The sequence below is a fragment of the Pleurodeles waltl genome, chromosome 3_1 (assembly GCF_031143425.1).
Source record: "Pleurodeles waltl isolate 20211129_DDA chromosome 3_1, aPleWal1.hap1.20221129, whole genome shotgun sequence".
Lineage (NCBI taxonomy): Eukaryota > Metazoa > Chordata > Amphibia > Caudata > Salamandridae > Pleurodeles > Pleurodeles waltl.
The window spans coordinates 60,041,642-60,061,588 of NC_090440.1; positions in this window are offsets into that span (position 1 = coordinate 60,041,642).

Below are 19,947 nucleotides of genomic sequence, written 5' to 3' on the forward strand. Positions count from 1 at the left end.
AATGACGGCTCCCGTGAGCCTCTTGCTGACGAGCACTGGCGATGCACCTGTGCGCCTACTGAGTGTTACAGAAACATGTGAGGATGCTTGGCGGCATTCAAAGCGACCCCTTCAGTTACATACGCTCTCTGCTGATGACGGCCGAAAGCCAGAAACACGTGTCCAGAGATACCGCACTCGCTGCACCTACCTTAGGTGAAAGACTTTCTACAGCGATGCGGTACTTGCTACAGCTACTTAGGGTGAATACTTTTTTAGAAAAATATTCACTATTTATATTTAAATGACTGTATTTACCATGATGCCTTGGGGCTATTTTCCACTTGAATGCAAGGCATTGTGCTCCCTTTTTCTTTTTGGATGTCTAAATGACGGCTCCCGTAAGCCTCTTTCTGACGAGCACTGGCGATGCACCTGCACGCCTACTGAGTGGTACAGAAACCTGTGAGGACGTTTGGCGGCATTTCAAGTGACCCCTTCAGTTACATACGCTCTCTGCTGATGACGGCCGAAAGCCAGAAACACGTGTCCAGAGATACGGCACTCGCTGCACCTACCTTAGTTGAAAGACTTTCTACAGCGATACGGCACTTGCTGCACCTACTTAGGGTGAATACTTTTTCTGAAAAATTCTCACTATTTATATTTAAATGACTGCATTTACCATGATGCCTTGGGGCTATTTTCCACTTGAATGCAAGGCAGTGTGCTCCCTTTTTGTTTTTGGATGTCTAAATGACGGCTCCCGTGAGCCTCTTGCTGACGAACACTGGCGATGCACCTGTTCGCCTACTGAGTGGTTCAGAAACCTGTGAGGACGTTTGGCGGCATTTGAAGCGACCCCTTCAGATACGTACGCTCTCTGCTGATGACGGCCGAAAGCCAGAAACACGTGTCCAGAGATACGGCACTCGCTGCACCTACCTTAGGTGAAAGACTTTCTACAGCGATACGGCACTTGCTGCACCTACTTAGAGTGAATACTTTTTTTGAAAAATTCTCACTATTTATATTTAAATGACTGCATTTACCATGATGCCTTGGGGCTATTTTCCACTTGAATGCAAGGCAGTGTGCTCCCTTTTTCTTTTTGGCTGTCTAAATGACGGCTCTCTTGAGCCTCTGCTGACGAGCACTGGCGATGCACCTCTGCGCCTACTGAGTGGTACAGAAACCTGTGAGGACGTTTGACGGCATTTCAAGCGACCCCTTCAGTTACATACGCTCTCTGCTGATGACGGCCGAAAGCCAGAAACACATGTCCAGAGATATGGCACTCACTGCACCTACCTTAGGTATAAGACTTTCTACAGCGATGCAGCACTTGCTGCACCTACTTAGGGTGAATACTTTTTTTGAAAAATTCTCACTATTTATATTTAAATGACTGCATTTACTATGATGCCTTGGGGCTATTTTCCACTTGAATGCAAGGCAGTGTGCTCCCTTTTTCTTTTTGGATCTCTAAATGACGGCTCCCGTGAGCCTCTTGCTGACAAGCACTGGCGATGCACCTGTGCGCCTACTGAGTGGTTCAGAAACCTGTGAGGACGTTTGGCGGCATTTCAAGTGACCCCTTCAGTTACATACGCTCTCTGCTGATGACGGCCGAAAGCCAGAAACACGTGTCCAGAGATACGGCACTCGCTGCACCTACCTTAGTTGAAAGACTTTCTACAGCGATACGGCACTTGCTGCACCTACTTAGGGTGAATACTTTTTCTGAAAAATTCTCACTATTTATATTTAAATGACTGCATTTACCATGATGCCTTGGGGCTATTTTCCACTTGAATGCAAGGCAGTGTGCTCCCTTTTTGTTTTTGGATGTCTAAATGACGGCTCCCGTGAGCCTCTTGCTGACGAACACTGGCGATGCACCTGTTCGCCTACTGAGTGGTTCAGAAACCTGTGAGGACGTTTGGCGGCATTTGAAGCGACCCCTTCAGTTACGTACGCTCTCTGCTGATGACGGCCGAAAGCCAGAAACACGTGTCCAGAGATACGGCACTCGCTGCACCTACCTTAGGTGAAAGACTTTCTACAGCGATACGGCACTTGCTGCACCTACTTAGAGTGAATACTTTTTTTGAAAAATTCTCACTATTTATATTTAAATGACTGCATTTACCATGATGCCTTGGGGCTATTTTCCACTTGAATGCAAGGCAGTGTGCTCCCTTTTTCTTTTTGGCTGTCTAAATGACGGCTCTCTTGAGCCTCTGCTGACGAGCACTGGCGATGCACCTGTGCGCCTAATGAGTGGTACAGAAACCTGTGAGGACGTTTGACGGCATTTCAAGCGACCCCTTCAGTTACATACGCTCTCTGCTGATGACGGCCGAAAGCCAGAAACACATGTCCAGAGATATGGCACTCACTGCACCTACCTTAGGTATAAGACTTTCTACAGCGATGCAGCACTTGCTGCACCTTCTTAGGGTGAATACTTTTTTTGAAAAATTCTCACTATTTATATTTAAATGACTGCATTTACTATGATGCCTTGGGGCTATTTTCCACTTGAATGCAAGGCAGTGTGCTCCCTTTTTCTTTTTGGATCTCTAAATGACGGCTCCCGTGAGCCTCTTGCTGACAAGCACTGGCGATGCACCTGTGCGCCTACTGAGTGGTTCAGAAACCTGTGAGGACGTTTGGCGGCATTTCAAGTGACCCCTTCAGTTACATACGCTCTCTGCTGATGACGGCCGAAAGCCAGAAACACGTGTCCAGAGATACGGCACTCGCTGCACCTACCTTAGGTGAAAGACTTTCTACAGCGATGCGGTACTTGCTGCAGCTACTTAGGGTGAATACTTTTTATGAAAAATATTCACTATTTATATTTAAATGACTGCATTTACCATGATGCCTTGGGGCTATTTTCCACTTGAATGCATGGCAGGGTGCTAACTTTTTCTTTTTGGATGCTTAAATGACGGCTCCCGTGAGCCTCTTGCTGACGAGCACTGGCGATGCACCAGTGCGCCTACTGAGTGGTACAGAAACCTGTGAGGATGTTTGGTGGCATTTCAAGCGACCCCTTCAGTTTCATACGCTCTCTGCTGATGACGGGCGAAAGCCAGAAACACGTGTCCAGAAATACAGCACTCGCTGCACCTACCTTAGGTGAAAGACTTTCTACAGCGATACGGCACTTGCTGCACCTACTTAGGGTGAATACTTTTTTTGAAAAATTCTCACTATTTATATTTAAATAACTGCATTTACCATGATGCCTTGGGGCTACTTTCCACTTGAATGCAAGGCAGTGTGCTCCCTTTTTTTTTTTTTATGTCTAAATGACGGCTCCCTTGAGCCTCTGCTGATGAGCACTGGCGATGCACCTGTGCGCCTAATAAATGGTACAGAAACCTGTGAGGACGTTTGGCGGCATTTCAAGCGACCCCTTCAGTTACATACGCTCTCTGCTGATGACGGCCGAAAGCCAGAAACACGTGTCCAGAGATACAGCACTCGCTGCACCTACCTTAGGTGAAAGACTTTCTACAGCGATACGGCACTTGCTGTATCTAATTAGGTTGAATACTTTTTAGAAAAATATTCACTATTTTTATTTAAATGACTGTATTTACCATGATGCCTTGGGGCTATTTTCCACTGGAATGCAAGGCAGTGTGCTCCCTTTTTCTTTTTGGATGTCTAAATGACGTCTCCCATGAGCCTCTCGCTGACGAGCACTGGCGATGCACCTGTGCGCCTACTGAGTGGTACAGAAACCTGTGAGGACGTTTGGTGGCATTTCAAGCGACCCCTTCAGTTACATACGCTCTCTGCTGATGGCGGCCGAAAGCCAGAAACACGTGTCCAGAGATACCGCACTCGCTGCACCTACCTTAGGTGAAGGACTTTCTTCAGCGATGCGGTACTTGCTACAGCTACTTAGGGTGAATACTTTTTTTGAAAAATATTCACTATTTATATTTAAATGACTGCATTTACCATGATGCCTTGGGGCTATTTTCCACTTGAATGCAAGGCAGGGTGCTCCCTTTTTCTTTTTGGATGTCTAAATGACGGCTCCCGTGAGCCTCTTGCTGACAAGAAATGGCGATGCACCTGTGCGCCTACTGAGTGGTACAGAAACCTGTGAGGACGTTTGGCGGCATTTCAAGCGACCCCTTCAGTTACATACGCTCTCTGCTGATGACGGCCGAAAGCCAGAAACACGTGTCCAGAGATATGGCACTCGCTGCACCTACCTTAGGTGAAAGACTTTCTACAGCGATACAGCACTTGCTGCACCTACTTAGGGTGAATACTTTTTTAGAAAAATATTCACTATTTTTATTTAAATGACAGTATTTACCATGATGCCTTGGGGCTATTTTCCACTTGAATGCAAGGCAGTGTGCTCCCTTTTTTTTTTTGATGTCTAAATGACGGCTCCCTTGAGCCTCTGCTGATGAGCACTGGCGATGCACCTGTGTGCCTAATAAATGGTACAGAAACCTGTGAGGACGTTTGGCGGCATTTCAAGCGACCCCTTCAGTTACATACGCTCTCTGCTTATGACGGCCGAAAGCCAGAAACACGTGTCCAGAGATACGGCACTCGCTGCACCTACCTTAGGTGAAAGACTTTCTACAGCGATACGGTACTTGCTGCACCTACTTAGGGTGAATACTTTTTTTGAAAAATTCACACTATTTATATTGAAATGACTGCATTTACCATGATGCCTTGGGGCTATTTTACACTTGAATGCAAGGCAGTGTGCTCCCTTTTTCTTTTTGGCTGTCTAAATGAATGCTCCCGTGAGCCTCTTGCTGACGAGCACTGGCGATGCACCTGTGCGCCTACTGAGTGGTACAGAAACCTGTGAGGACGTTTGGCGGCATTTCAAGCGACCCCTTCAGTTACATACGCTCTCTGCTGATGACGGCCGAAAGCCAGAAACACGTGTCCAGAGATACGGCACTCGCTGCAACTACCTTAGGTGAAAGACTTTCTACAGCGATACAGCACTTGCTGCACCTACTTAGGGTGAATACTTTTTTTGAAAAATTCTCACTATTTATATTTAAATGACTGCATTTACCACGATGCCTTGGGGCTATTTTCCACTTGAATGCAAGGCAGGGTGCTCCCTTTTTCTTTTTGGATGCTTAAATGACGGCTCCCGTGAGCCTCTTGCAGACGAGCACTGGCGATGTACCTGTGCGCCTACTGAGTAGTACAGAAACCTGTGAGGATGTTTGGTGGCATTTCAAGCGACCCCTTCTGTTACATACGCTCTCTGCTGATGACGGCCGAAAGCCAGAAACACGTGTCCAGAAATACAGCACTCACTGCACCTACCTTAGGTGAAAGACTTTCTACAGCGATACGGCACTTGCTGCACCTACTTAGGGTGAATACTTTTTTAGAAAAATATTCACTATTTTTATTTAAATGACTGTATTTACCATGATGCCTTGGGGCTATTTTCCACTGGAATGCAAGGCAGTGTGCTCCCTTTTTCTTTTTGGATGTCTAAATGACGGCTCCCGTGAACCCCTTGCTGACGAGAACTGGCGATGCACCCGTGCGCCTACTGTGTTGTACAGAAAGCTGTGAGGACGTTTGGCGGCATTTCAAGCGACCTCTTCAGTTACATATGCTCTCTGCTGATGACGGCCGAAAGCCAGAAACACGTGTCCAGAGATACAGCACTCGCTGCACCTACCTTGGGTGAAAGACTTTCTACAGCGATACGGCACTTGCTCCACCTATTTAGGGTGAATATTTTTTCTGAAAAATTCTCACTATTTATATTTAAATGACTGCATTTACCATGATGCCTTGGGGCTATTTTCCACTTGAATGCAAGGCAGTGTGCTCCCTTTTTCTTTTTGGATGTCTAAATGACGGCTCCCTTGAGCCTCTGCTGACGAGTACTGGCGATGCACCTGTGCGCCTAATAAGTGGTACAGAAACATGTGAGGACGTTTGGCGGCATTTCAAGCGACCCCTTCAGTTACATACGCTCTCTGCTGATGACGGCCGAAAGCCAGAAACACGTGTCCAGAGATACGGCACTCGCTGCACCTACCTTAGGTGAAAGACTTTCTACAGCGATAAGGCACTTGCTGCACCTACTTAGGGTGAATCCTTTTTTAGAAAAATATTCACTATTTATATTTAAATGACTGTATTTACCATGATGCCTTGGGGCTATTTTCCACTTGAATGCAAGGCAGTGTGCTCCCTTTTTCTTTTTGGATGTCTAAATGACGGCTCCCGTGAGCCTCTTGCTGACGAGCACTGGCGATGCACCTGCACGCCTACTGAGTGGTACAGAAACCTGTGAGGACGTTTGGCATCATTTCAAGCGACCCCTTCAGCTACATACGCTCTCTGCTGATGATGACTGAAAGCCAGAAACACTTGTCCAGAAATACAGCACTCGCTGCACCTACCTTAGGTGAAAGACTTTCTACAGCGATACGGCACTTGCTGCACCTTCTTAGAGTGAATACTTATTTTGAAAAATATTCACTATTTATATTTAAATGACTGCATTTACCATGTTGCCTTGGGGCTATTTTCCACTTAAATGCAAGGCAGTGTGCTCCCTTTTTCTTTCTAGATGTCTAAATGACTGCTCCCGTGAGCCTCTTGCTGACGAGCACTGGCGATGCACCTGTGCGCCTACTGAGTGGTTCAGAAACCTGTGAGGACGTTTGGCGCCATTTCAAGCGACCCCTTCAGTTACATACGCTCTCTGCTGATGACGGCCGAAAGCCAGAAACACGTGTCCAGAGATACGGCACTCGCTGCACCTACCTTAGGTGAAAGACTTTCTACAGCGATACGGCACTTGCTCCACCTACTTAGGGTCAATACTTTTTCTGAAAAATTCTCACTATTTATATTTAAATGACTGCATTTACCATGATACCTTGGGGCTATTTTCCACTTGAATGCAAGGCAGTGTGCTCCCTTTTTGTTTTTGGATGTCTAAATGACGGCTCCCGTGAGCCTCTTGCTGACGAACACTGGCGATGCACCTGTTCGCCTACTGAGTGGTTCAGAAACCTGTGAGGACGTTTGGCGGCATTTCAAGCGACCCCTTCAGTTACATACGCTCTCTGCTGATGACGGCCGAAAGCCAGAAACACGTGTCCAGAGATACGGCACTCGCTGCACCTACCTTAGGTGAAAGACTTTCTACAGCGATACGGCACTTGCTGCACCTACTTAGAGTGAATACTTTTTTTGAAAAATTCTCACTATTTATATTTAAATGACTGCATTTACCATGATGTCTTGGGGCTATTTTCCACTTGAATGCAAGGCAGTGTGCTCCCTTTTTCTTTTTGGATGTCTAAATGACGGCTCCCATAAGCTTCTTTCTGACGAGCACTGGCGATGCACCTGCGTGCCTACTGAGTGGTACAGAAACCTGTGAGGACGTTTGGCGGCATTTCAAGCGACCCCTTCAGTTACATACGCTCTCTGCTGATGACGGCTGAAAGCCAGAAACACTTGTCCAGAAATACAGCACTCGCTGCACCTACCTTAGGTGAAAGACTTTCTACAGCGATACGACACTTGCTGCACCTACTTAGGGTGAATACTTTTTTGGGAAAATTCTCACTATTTATATTTAAATGACTGCATTTACCATGATGCCTTGGGGCTATTTTCCACTTGAATGCAAGGCAGTGTGCTCCCTTTTTATTTTTGGATGTCTAAATGACGGCTCCCGTAAGCCTCTTTCTGACGAGCATTGGCGATGCACCTGCGCGCCTACTGAGTGGTACAGAAACCTGTGAGGACGTTTGGCTGCATTTCAAGCGACCCCTTCAGTTACATATGCTCTCTGCTGATGACGGACGAAAGCCAGAAACACGTGTTCAGAGACACGGCACTCGCTGCACCTATCTTAGGTGAAAGACTTTCTACAGCGATACGGCACTTGCTGCACCTACTTAGGGTGAATACTTTTTTTGAAAAATTCTCACTATTTATATTTAAATGACTGCATTTACCATGATGCCTTGGGGCTGGTTTCCACTTGAATGCAAGGCAGTGTGCTCCCTTTTTCTTTTTGGCTGTCTAAATGACGGCTCTCTTGAGCCTCTGCTGACGAGCACTGGCGATGCACCTGTGCGCCTAATGAGTGGTACAGAAACCTGTGAGGACGTTTGACGGCATTTCAAGCGACCCCTTCAGTTACATATGCTCTCTGCTGATGACGGCTGAAAGCCAGAAACACGTGTCCAGAGATACGGCACTCGCTGCACCTACCTTAGGTGAAAACCTTTCTACAGCGATACGGCACTTGCTGCACCTACTTAGGGTGAATCCTTTTTTAGAAAAATATTCACTATTTATATTTAAATGACTGTATTTACCATGATGCCTTGGGGCTATTTTCCACTTGAATGCAAGGCAGTGTGCTCCCTTTTTCTTTTTGGATGTCTAAATGACGGCTCCCGTAAGCCTCTTTCTGACGAGCACTGGCGATGCACCTGCGCGCCTACTGAGTGGTACAGAAACCTGTGAGGACGTTTGGCGGCATTTCAAGTGACCCCTTCAGTTACATACGCTCTCTGCTGATGACGGCCGAAAGCCAGAAACACGTGTCCACAGATACGGCACTCGCTGCACCTACCTTAGTTGAAAGACTTTCTACAGCGATACGGCACTTGCTGCACCTACTTAGGGTGAATACTTTTTTTGAAAAATTCTCACTATTTATATTTAAATGACTGCATTTACCATGATGCCTTGGGGCTATTTTCCACTTGAATGCAAGGCAGTGTGCTCCCTTTTTCTTTTTGGATGTCTAAATGACAGCTCCCGTGAGCCTCTTGCTGACGAGCACTGGCGATGCACCTGTGCGCCTACTGAGTGGTACAGAAACCTGTGAGGACGTTTAGCGGCATTTCAAGCGACCCCTTCAGTTACATAAGCTCTCTGCTGATGACGGCCGAAAGCCAGAAACACGTGTCCAGAGTTACGGCACTCGCTGCACCTACCTTAGGTGAAAGACTTTCTACAGCGATGCGGCACTTGCTGCACCTACTTAGGGTGAATACTTTTTGTGAAAAATATTCACTATTTATATTAAAATGACTGCATTTACCATGATGCCTTGGGGCTATTTTCCACTTGAAAGCAAGGCAGGGTGCTCCCTTTTTCTTCTTGGATGTCTAAATGACGGCTCCCGTGAGCCTCTTGCTGACAAGAACTGGCGATGCACCTGTGCGCCTACTGAGTGGTACAGAAACCTGTGAGGACGTTTGGCGGCATTTCAAGCGACCCCTTCAGTTACATACGCTCTCTGCTGATGACGGCCGAAAGCCAGAAACACGTGTCCAGAGATACGGCACTCGCTGCACCTACCTTAGGTGAAAACCTTTCTACAGCGATACGGCACTTGCTGCACCTACTTAGGGTGAATCCTTTTTTAGAAAAATATTCACTATTTATATTTAAATGACTGTATTTACCATGATGCCTTGGGGCTATTTTCCACTTGAATGCAAGGCAGTGTGCTCCCTTTTTCTTTTTGGATGTCTAAATGACGGCTCCCGTGAGCCTCTTGCTGACGAGCACTGGCGATGCACCTGTGGGCCTACTGAGTGGTACAGAAACCTGTGAGGACGTTTGGCGGCATTTCAAGCGACCCCTTCAGTTACATACGCTCTCTGCTGATGACGGCCGAAAGCCAGAAACATGTGTCCAGAGATACGGCACTCGCTGCACCTACCTTGGGTGAAAGACTTTCTACAGCGATACGGCACTTGCTGCACCTACTTAGGGTGAATACTTTTTTTGAAAAATTCTCCCTATTTATATTTAAATGACTGCATTTACCATGATGCCTTGGGGCTATTTTCCACTTGAATGCAAGGCAGTGTGCTCCCTTTTTCTTTTTGGATGTCTAAATGACGGCTCCCATAAACCTCTTTCTGACGAGCACTGGCGATGCACCTGCGCGCCTACTGAGTGGTACAGAAACCTGTGAGGACGTTTGGCGGCATTTCAAGCGACCCCTTCAGTTACATACGCTCTCTGCTGATGACGGCTGAAAGCCAGAAACACTTGTCCAGAAATACAGCACTCGCTGCACCTACCTTAGGTGAAAGACTTTCTACAGCGATACGGCACTTGCTGCACCTACTTAGGGTGAATACTTTTTTTGAAAAATTCTCACTATTTTTATTTAAATGACTGCATTTACCATGATGCCTTGGGGCTATTTTCCACTTGAATGCAAGGCAGTGTGCTCCCTTTTTCTTTTTGGATGTCTAAATGACGGCTCCCGTAAGCCTCTTTCTGACGAGCACTGGCGATGCACCTGCGCGACTACTGAGTGGTACAGAAACCTGTGAGGACGTTTGGCTGCATTTCAAGCGACCCCTTCAGTTACATACGCTCTCTGCTGATGACGGGCGAAAGCCAGAAACACGTGTTCAGAGACACGGCACTCACTGCACCTATCTTAGGTGAAAGACTTTCTACAGCGATACGGCACTTGCTGCACCTACTTAGGGTGAATACTTTTTTTGAAAAATTCTCACTATTTATATTTAAATGACTGCATTTACCATGATGCCTTGGGGCTATTTTCCACTTGAATGCAAGGCAGTGTGCTCCCTTTTTCTTTTTGGCTGTCTAAATGACGGCTCTCTTGAGCCTCTGCTGACGAGCACTGGCGATGCACCTGTGCGCCTAATGAGTGGTACAGAAACCTGTGAGGACGTTTGACGGCATTTCAAGCGACCCCTTCAGTTACATACGCTCTCTGCTGATGACGGCCGAAAGCCAGAAACACATGTCCAGAGATATGGCACTCACTGCACCTACCTTAGGTGAAAGACTTTCTACAGCGATGCAGCACTTGCTGCACCTACTTAGGGTGAATACTTTTTTTGAAAAATTCTCACTATTTATATTTAAATGACTGCATTAACTATGATGCCTTGGGGCTATTTTCCACTTGAATGCAAGGCAGTGTGCTCCCTTTTTCTTTTTGGATCTCTAAATGACGGCTCCCGTGAGCCTCTTGCTGACGAGCACTGGCGATGCACCTGTGCGCCTACTGAGTGGTACAGAAACATGTGAGGATGCTTGGCGGCATTCCAAGCGACCCCTTCAGTTACATACTCTCTCTGCTGATGACGGCCGAAAGCCAGAAACACGTGTCCAGAGATACCGCACTCGCTGCACCTACCTTAGGTGAAAGACTTTCTACAGCGATGCGGTACTTGCTACAGCTACTTAGGGTGAATACTTTTTTAGAAAAATATTCACTATTTATATTTAAATGACTGTATTTACCATGATGCCTTGGGGCTATTTTCCACTTGAATGCAAGGCATTGTGCTCCCTTTTTCTTTTTGGATGTCAAAATGACGGCTCCCGTAAGCCTCTTTCTGACGAGCACTGGCGATGCACCTGCGCGCCTACTGAGTGGTACAGAAACCTGTGAGGACGTTTGGCGGCATTTCAAGTGACCCCTTCAGTTACATACGCTCTCTGCTGATGACGGCCGAAAGCCAGAAACACGTGTCCAGAGATACGGCACTCGCTGCACCTACCTTAGTTGAAAGACTTTCTACAGCGATACGGCACTTGCTGCACCTACTTAGGGTGAATACTTTTTTTGAAAAATTCTCACTATTAATATTTAAATGACTGCATTTACCATGATGCCTTGGGGCTATTTTCCACTTGAATGCAAGGCAGTGTGCTCCCTTTTTCTTTTTGGATGTCTAAATGACGGCTCCCGTGAGCCTCTTGCTGACGAGCACTGGCGATGCACCTGTGCGCCTACTGAGTGGTACAGAAACCTGTGAGGACGTTTAGTGGCATTTCAAGCGACCCCTTCAGTTACATACGCTCTCTGCTGATGACGGCCGAAAGCCAGAAACACGTGTCCAGAGTTACGGCACTCGCTGCACCTACCTTAGGTGAAAGACTTTCTACAGCGATGCAGCACTTGCTGCACCTACTTAGGGTGAATACTTTTTGTGAAAAATATTCACTATTTATATTAAAATGACTGCATTTACCATGATGCCCTGGGGCTATTTTCCACTTGAATGCAAGGCAGGGTGCTCCCTTTTTCTTCTTGGATGTCTAAATGACGGCTCCTGTGAGCCTCTTGCTGACAAGAACTGGCGATGCACCTGTGCGCCTACTGAGTGGTACAGAAACCTGTGAGGACGTTTGGCGGCATTTCAAGCGACCCCTTCAGTTACATACGCTCTCTGCTGATGACGGCCGAAAGCCAGAAACACGTGTCCAGAGATACGGCACTCGCTGCACCTACCTTAGGTGAAAGACTTTCTACAGCGATACGGCACTTGTTGCACCTACTTAGGGTGAATCCTTTTTTAGAAAAATATTCACTATTTATATTTAAATGACTGTATTTACCATGATGCCTTGGGGCTATTTTCCACTTGAATGCAAGGCAGTGTGCTCCCTTTTTCTTTTTGGATGTCTAAATGACGGCTCCCGTGAGCCTCTTGCTGACGAGCACTGGCGATGCACCTGTGGGCCTACTGAGTGGTACAGAAACCTGTGAGGACGTTTGGCGGCATTTCAAGCGACCCCTTCAGTTACATACCCTCTCTGCTGATGACGGCCGAAGCCAGAAACATGTGTCCAGAGATACGGCACTCGCTGCACCTACCTTGGGTGAAAGACTTTCTACAGCGATACGGCACTTACTGCACCTACTTAGGGTGAATACTTTTTTTGAAAAATTCTTACTATTTATATTTAAATTACTGCATTTACCATGATGCCTTGGGGCTATTTTCCACTTGAATGCAAGGCAGGGTTCTCCCTTTTTCTTTTTGGATGTTTAAATGACGGCTCCCGTGAGCCTCTTGCTGACGAGCATTGGCGATGCACCTGTGCGCCTACTGAGTGGTACAGAAACATGTGAGGATGCTTGGCGGCATTCCAAGCGACCCCTTCAGTTACATACGCTCTCTGCTGATGAGGGCCGAAAGCCAGAAACACGTGTCCAGAGATACCGCACTCGCTGCACCTACCTTAGGTGAAAGACTTTCTACAGCGATGCGGTACTTGCTACAGCTACTTAGGGTGAATACTTTTTTTGAAAAATATTCACTATTTATGTTTAAATGACTGCATTTACCATGATGCCTTGGGGCTATTTTCCACTTGAATGCAAGGCAGGGTGCTCCCTTTTTCTTTTTGGATGTCTAAATGACGGCTCCCGTGAGCCTCTTGCTGACAAGAACTGGCGATGCACCTGTGCGCCTACTGAGTGGTACAGAAACCTGTGAGGACGTTTGGCGGCATTTCAAGCGACCCCTTCAGTTACATACGCTCTCTGCTGATGACGGCCGAAAGCCAGAAACACGTGTCCAGAGATACGGCACTCGCTGTACCTACCTTAGGTGAAAGACTTTCTACAGCGATACGGCACTTGCTGCACCTACTTAGGGTGAATCCTTTTTTACAAAAATATTCACTATTTATATTTAAATGACTGTATTTACCATGATGCCTTGGGGCTATTTTCCACTTGAATGCAAGGCAGTGTGCTCCCTTTTTCTTTTTGGATGTCTAAATGACGGCTCCCGTGAGCCTCTTGCTGATGAGCACTGGCGATGCACCTGCGCGCCTACTGAGTGGTACAGAAACCTGTGAGGACGTTTGGCGGCATTTCAAGCGACCCCTTCAGCTACATACGCTCTCTGCTGATGACGGCTGAAAGCCAGAAACACTTGTCCAGAAATACAGCACTCGCTGCACCTACCTTAGGTGAAAGACTTTCCACAGCGATACGGCACTTGCTGCACCTTCTTAGGGTGAATACTTATTTTGAAAAATATTCACTATTTATATTTAAATGACTGCATTTACCATGTTGCCTTGGGGCTATTTTCCACTTAAATGCAAGGCAGTGTGCTCCCTTTTTCTTTCTAGATGTCTAAATGACGGCTCCCGTGAGCCTCTTGCTGACGAGCACTGGCGATGCACCTGTGCACCTACTGAGTGGTTCAGAAACCTGTGAGGACGTTTGGCGCCATTTCAAGTGACCCCTTCAGTTAGGTACGCTCTCTGCTGATGACGGCCGAAAGCCAGAAACACGTGTCCAGAGATACGGCACTCGCTGCACCTACCTTAGGTGAAAGACTTTCTACAGCGATACGGCACTTGCTCCACCTACTTAGGGTGAATACTTTTTCTGAAAAATTCTCACTATTTATATTTAAATGACTGCATTTACCATGATGCCTTGGGGCTATTTTCCACTTGAATGCAAGGCAGTGTGCTCCCTTTTTGTTTTTGGATGTCTAAATGACGGCTCCCGTGAGCCTCTTGCTGACGAACACTGGCGATGCACCTGTTCGCCTACTGAGTGGTTCAGAAACCTGTGAGGACGTTTGGCGGCATTTCAAGCGACCCCTTCAGTTACGTACGCTCTCTGCTGATGACGGCCGAAAGCCAGAAACACGTGGCCAGAGATACGGCACTCGCTGCACCTACCTTAGGTGAAAGACTTTCTACAGCGATACGGCACTTGCTGCACCTACTTAGAGTGAATACTTTTTTTGAAAAATTCTCACTATTTATATTTAAATGACTGCATTTACCATGATGCCTTGGGGCTATTTTCCACTTGAATGCAAGGCAGTGTGCTCCCTTTTTCTTTTTGGATGTCTAAATGACGGCTCCCGTAAGCCTCTTTCTGACGAGCACTGGCGATGCACCTGCGCGCCTACTGAGTGGTACAGAAACCTGTGAGGACGTTTGGCGGCATTTCAAGCGACCCCTTCAGTTATATACGCTCTCTGCTGATGACGGCTTAAAGCCATAAACACTTGTCCAGAAATACAGCACTCGCTGCACCTACCTTAGGTGAAAGACTTTCTACAGCGATACGGCACTTGCTGCACCTACTTAGAGTGAATACTTTTTTTGAAAAATTCTCACTATTTATATTTAAATGACTGCATTTACCATGATGCCTTGGGGCTATTTTCCACTTGAATGCAAGGCAGTGTGCTCCCTTTTTCTTTTTGGATGTCTAAATGACGGCTCCCGTGAGCCTCTTGCTGACGAGCACTGGCGATGCACCTGCGCGCCTACTGAGTGGTACAGAAACCTGTGAGGACGTTTGGCGGCATTTCAAGCGACCCCTTCAGCTACATACGCTCTCTGCTGATGACGGCTGAAAGCCAGAAACACTTGTCCAGAAATACAGCACTCGCTGCTCCTACCTTAGGTGAAAGACTTTCTACAGAGATACGGCACTTGCTGCACCTACTTAGGGTGAATACTTATTTTGAAAAATATTCACTATTTATATTTAAATGACTGCATTTACCATGTTGCCTTGGGGCTATTTTCCACTTAAATGCAAGGCAGTGTGCTCCCTTTTTCTTTCTAGATGTCTAAATGACGGCTCCCGTGAGCCTCTTGCTGACGAGCACTGGCGATGCACCTGTGCGCCTACTGAGTGGTTCAGAAACCTGTGAGTACGTTTGGCGCCATTTCAAGCGACCCCTTCAGTTACGTACGCTCTCTGCTGATGACGGCCGAAAGCCAGAAACACGTGTCCAGAGATACGGCACTCGCTGCACCTACCTTAGGTGAAAGACTTTCTACAGCGATACGGCACTTGCTGCACCTACTTAGGGTGAATCCTTTTTTACAAAAATATTCACTATTTATATTTAAATGACTGTATTTACCATGATGCCTTGGGGCTATTTTCCACTTGAATGCAAGGCAGTGTGCTCCCTTTTTCTTTTTGGATGTCTAAATGACGGCTCCCGTGAGCCTCTTGCTGATGAGCACTGGCGATGCACCTGCGCGCCTACTGAGTGGTACAGAAACCTGTGAGGACGTTTGGCGGCATTTCAAGCGACCCCTTCAGCTACATACGCTCTCTGCTGATGACGGCTGAAAGCCAGAAACACTTGTCCAGAAATACAGCACTCGCTGCACCTTCCTTAGGTGAAAGACTTTCCACAGCGATACGGCACTTGCTGCACCTTCTTAGGGTGAATACTTATTTTGAAAAATATTCACTATTTATATTTAAATGACTGCATTTACCATGTTGCCTTGGGGCTATTTTCCACTTAAATGCAAGGCAGTGTGCTCCCTTTTTCTTTCTAGATGTCTAAATGACGGCTCCCGTGAGCCTCTTGCTGACGAGCACAGGCGATGCACCTGTGCGCCTACTGAGTGGTTCAGAAACCTGTGAGGACGTTTGGCGCCATTTCAAGTGACCCCTTCAGTTAGGTACGCTCTCTGCTGATGACGGCCGAAAGCCAGAAACACGTGTCCAGAGATACGGCACTCGCTGCACCTACCTTAGGTGAAAGACTTTCTACAGCGATACGGCACTTGCTCCACCTACTTAGGGTGAATACTTTTTCTGAAAAATTCTCACCATTTATATTTAAATGACTGCATTTACCATGATGCCTTGGGGCTATTTTCCACTTGAATGCAAGGCAGTGTGCTCCCTTTTTGTTTTTGGATGTCTAAATGACGGCTCCCGTGAGCCTCTTGCTGACGAACACTGGCGATGCACCTGTTCGCCTACTGAGTGGTTCAGAAACCTGTGAGGACGTTTGGCGGCATTTCAAGCGACCCCTTCAGTTACGTACGCTCTCTGCTGATGACGGCCGAAAGCCAGAAACACGTGGCCAGAGATACGGCACTCGCTGCACCTACCTTAGGTGAAAGACTTTCTACAGCGATACGGCACTTGCTGCACCTACTTAGAGTGAATACTTTTTTTGAAAAATTCTCACTATTTATATTTAAATGACTGCATTTACCATGATGCCTTGGGGATATTTTCCACTTGAATGCAAGGCAGTGTGCTCCCTTTTTCTTTTTGGATGTCTAAATGACGGCTCCCGTGAGCCTCTTGCTGACGAGCACTGGCGATGCACCTGCGCGCCTACTGAGTGGTACAGAAACCTGTGAGGACGTTTGGCGGCATTTCAAGCGACCCCTTCAGCTACATACGCTCTCTGCTGATGACGGCTGAAAGCCAGAAACACTTGTCCAGAAATACAGCACTCGCTGCTCCTACCTTAGGTGAAAGACTTTCTACAGCGATACGGCACTTGCTGCACCTACTTAGGGTGAATACTTATTTTGAAAAATATTCACTATTTATATTTAAATGACTGCATTTACCATGTTGCCTTGGGGCTATTTTCCACTTAAATGCAAGGCAGTGTGCTCCCTTTTTCTTTCTAGATGTCTAAATGACGGCTCCCGTGAGCCTCTTGCTGACGAGCACTGGCGATGCACCTGTGCGCCTACTGAGTGGTTCAGAAACCTGTGAGTACGTTTGGCGCCATTTCAAGCGACCCCTTCAGTTACGTACGCTCTCTGCTGATGACGGCCGAAAGCCAGAAACACGTGTCCAGAGATACGGCACTCGCTGCACCTACCTTAGGTGAAAGACTTTCTACAGCGATACGGCACTTGCTCCACCTACTTAGGGTGAATACTTTTTCTGAAAAATTCTCACTATTTATATTTAAATGACTGCATTTACCATGATGCCTTGGGGCTATTTTCCACTTGAATGCAAGGCAGTGTGCTCCCTTTTTCTTTTTGGATGTCTAAATGACGGCTCCCGTGAGCCTCTTGCTGACGAACACTGGCGATGCACCTGTTCGCCTACTGAGTGGTTCAGAAACCTGTGAGGACGTTTGGCGGCATTTCAAGCGACCCCTTCAGTTACGTACGCTCTCTGCTGATGACGGCCGAAAGCCAGAAACATGTGTCCAGAGATACGGCACTCGCTGCACCTACCTTAGGTGAAAGACTTTCTACAGCGATACGGCACTTGCTGCACCTATTTAGAGTGAATACTTTTTTTGAAAAATTCTCACTATTTATATTTAAATTACTGCATTTACCATGATGCCTTGGGGCTATTTTCCACTTGAATGCAAGGCAGTGTGCTCCCTTTTTCTTTTTGGATGTCTAAATGACGGCTCCCGTAAGCCTCTTTCTGACGAGCACTGGCGATGCACCTGCGCGCCTACTGAGTGGTACAGAAACCTGTGAGGACGTTTGGCGGCATTTCAAGCGACCCCTTCAGTTACATACGCTCTCTGCTGATGACGGCTGAAAGCCAGAAACACTTGTCCAGAAATACAGCACTCGCTGCACCTACCTTAGGTGAAAGACTTTCTACAGCGATACAGCACTTGCTGCACCTACTTAGGGTGAATACTTTTTTTGAAAAATTCTCACTATTTATATTTAAATGACTGCATTTACCATGATGCCTTGGGGCTATTTTCCACTTGAATGCAAGGCAGTGTGCTCCCTTTTTCTTTTTGGATGTCTAAATGACGGCTCCCGTAAGCCTCTTTCTGACGAGCACTGGCGATGCACCTGCGCGCCTACTGAGTGGTACAGAAACCTGTGAGGACGTTTGGCTGCATTTCAAGCGACCCCTTCAGTTACATACGCTCTCTGCTGATGACGGCCGAAAGCCAGAAACACGTGTTCAGAGACACGGCACTCGCTGCACCTACCTTAGGTGAAAGACTTTCTACAGCGATACGGCACTTGCTGCACCTACTTAGGGTGAATACTTTTTTTGAAAAATTCTCACTATTTATATTTAAATGACTGCATTTACCATGATGCCTTGGGGCTATTTTCCACTTGAATGCAAGGCAGTGTGCTCCCTTTTTCTTTTTGGCTGTCTAAATGACGGCTCTCTTGAGCCTCTGCTGACGAGCACTGGCGATGCACCTGTGCGCCTAATGAGTGGTACAGAAACCTGTGAGGACGTTTGACGGCATTTCAAGCGACACCTTCAGTTACATACGCTCTCTGCTGATGACGGCCGAAAGCCAGAAACACATGTCCAGAGATATGGCACTCACTGCACCTACCTTAGGTGAAAGACTTTCTACAGCGATGCAGCACTTGCTGCACCTACTTAGGGTGAACATGTTTTTTGAAAAATTTAAATACTTTCTCCTATTGACATTGAAAATGGACTTCCCATTTTCGTTTCTCAGAATAGTCGCAATAGAAAACGGACTGCTATTTTGGACATTCGTGCTCTAATATATGTCACTAGACATGGAAATAGGACTCAAGTCAATGTACTCTTTCGGGAAACATAGTCCAAACCATTATGACACGCACACTAATAGTAATTAAAATACTCAGCATCCATATTGTAACAAAATATGAATTCATCATATTTATGTTATACATTATCTCTGCTTTCAGGAAAAAAGGAAAAATGTAAGAGCTTTTATTTCTAGTAAAACTAGATAAATTCTAGTTAGATATAGCCTAATTCTTACATAAAAATTATATAATTGGTCTCTGGTGTAGAGGTCTCACTCCTCCGTGCACCTGATATATTATTATCCAAAGTAATAATCATTGATTATTTCACTTGATCCCCCAGAAAGTATTCAAGTTCGTAATCAGAATTCAGACCACATTCAACTGCCATTAGTCTCATGATCCATCGTGATTCTCTCCTTCTTAGAGCAAGTTCTCTGTTACCTCCTCTTGGATCAACTTTAACATGGTCAAATCCAAAAAATTTAAATTCTTTCCTTGTTTGTTGCATGTCACAATCTCTCATATGTACCGCAATAGGAAATCTATCATCTTTATGTTTAATGGATCTACAATGTTCTCCAATTCTTATTTTCAATGGGCGGATGGTGCTCCCTACATATATACGCTTACATTTACAGATTAACATATAGATGACATAGCTTGTATTACAGTTAATAAACTTTTGTATTGGGTATCTCTTATTACCAATCATTCCTCCGAAGTCTCTTTGTTCTTGGCATGCCCATCTATAAATGTTGCAACCACCACACTTAAAAAAACCTCGGTGTTCCTGGTCTAACCAACTAATATTAGTGTGTAGAACTGGATAACTAGGACATAGCATATGGCTTAGAGTCTTCT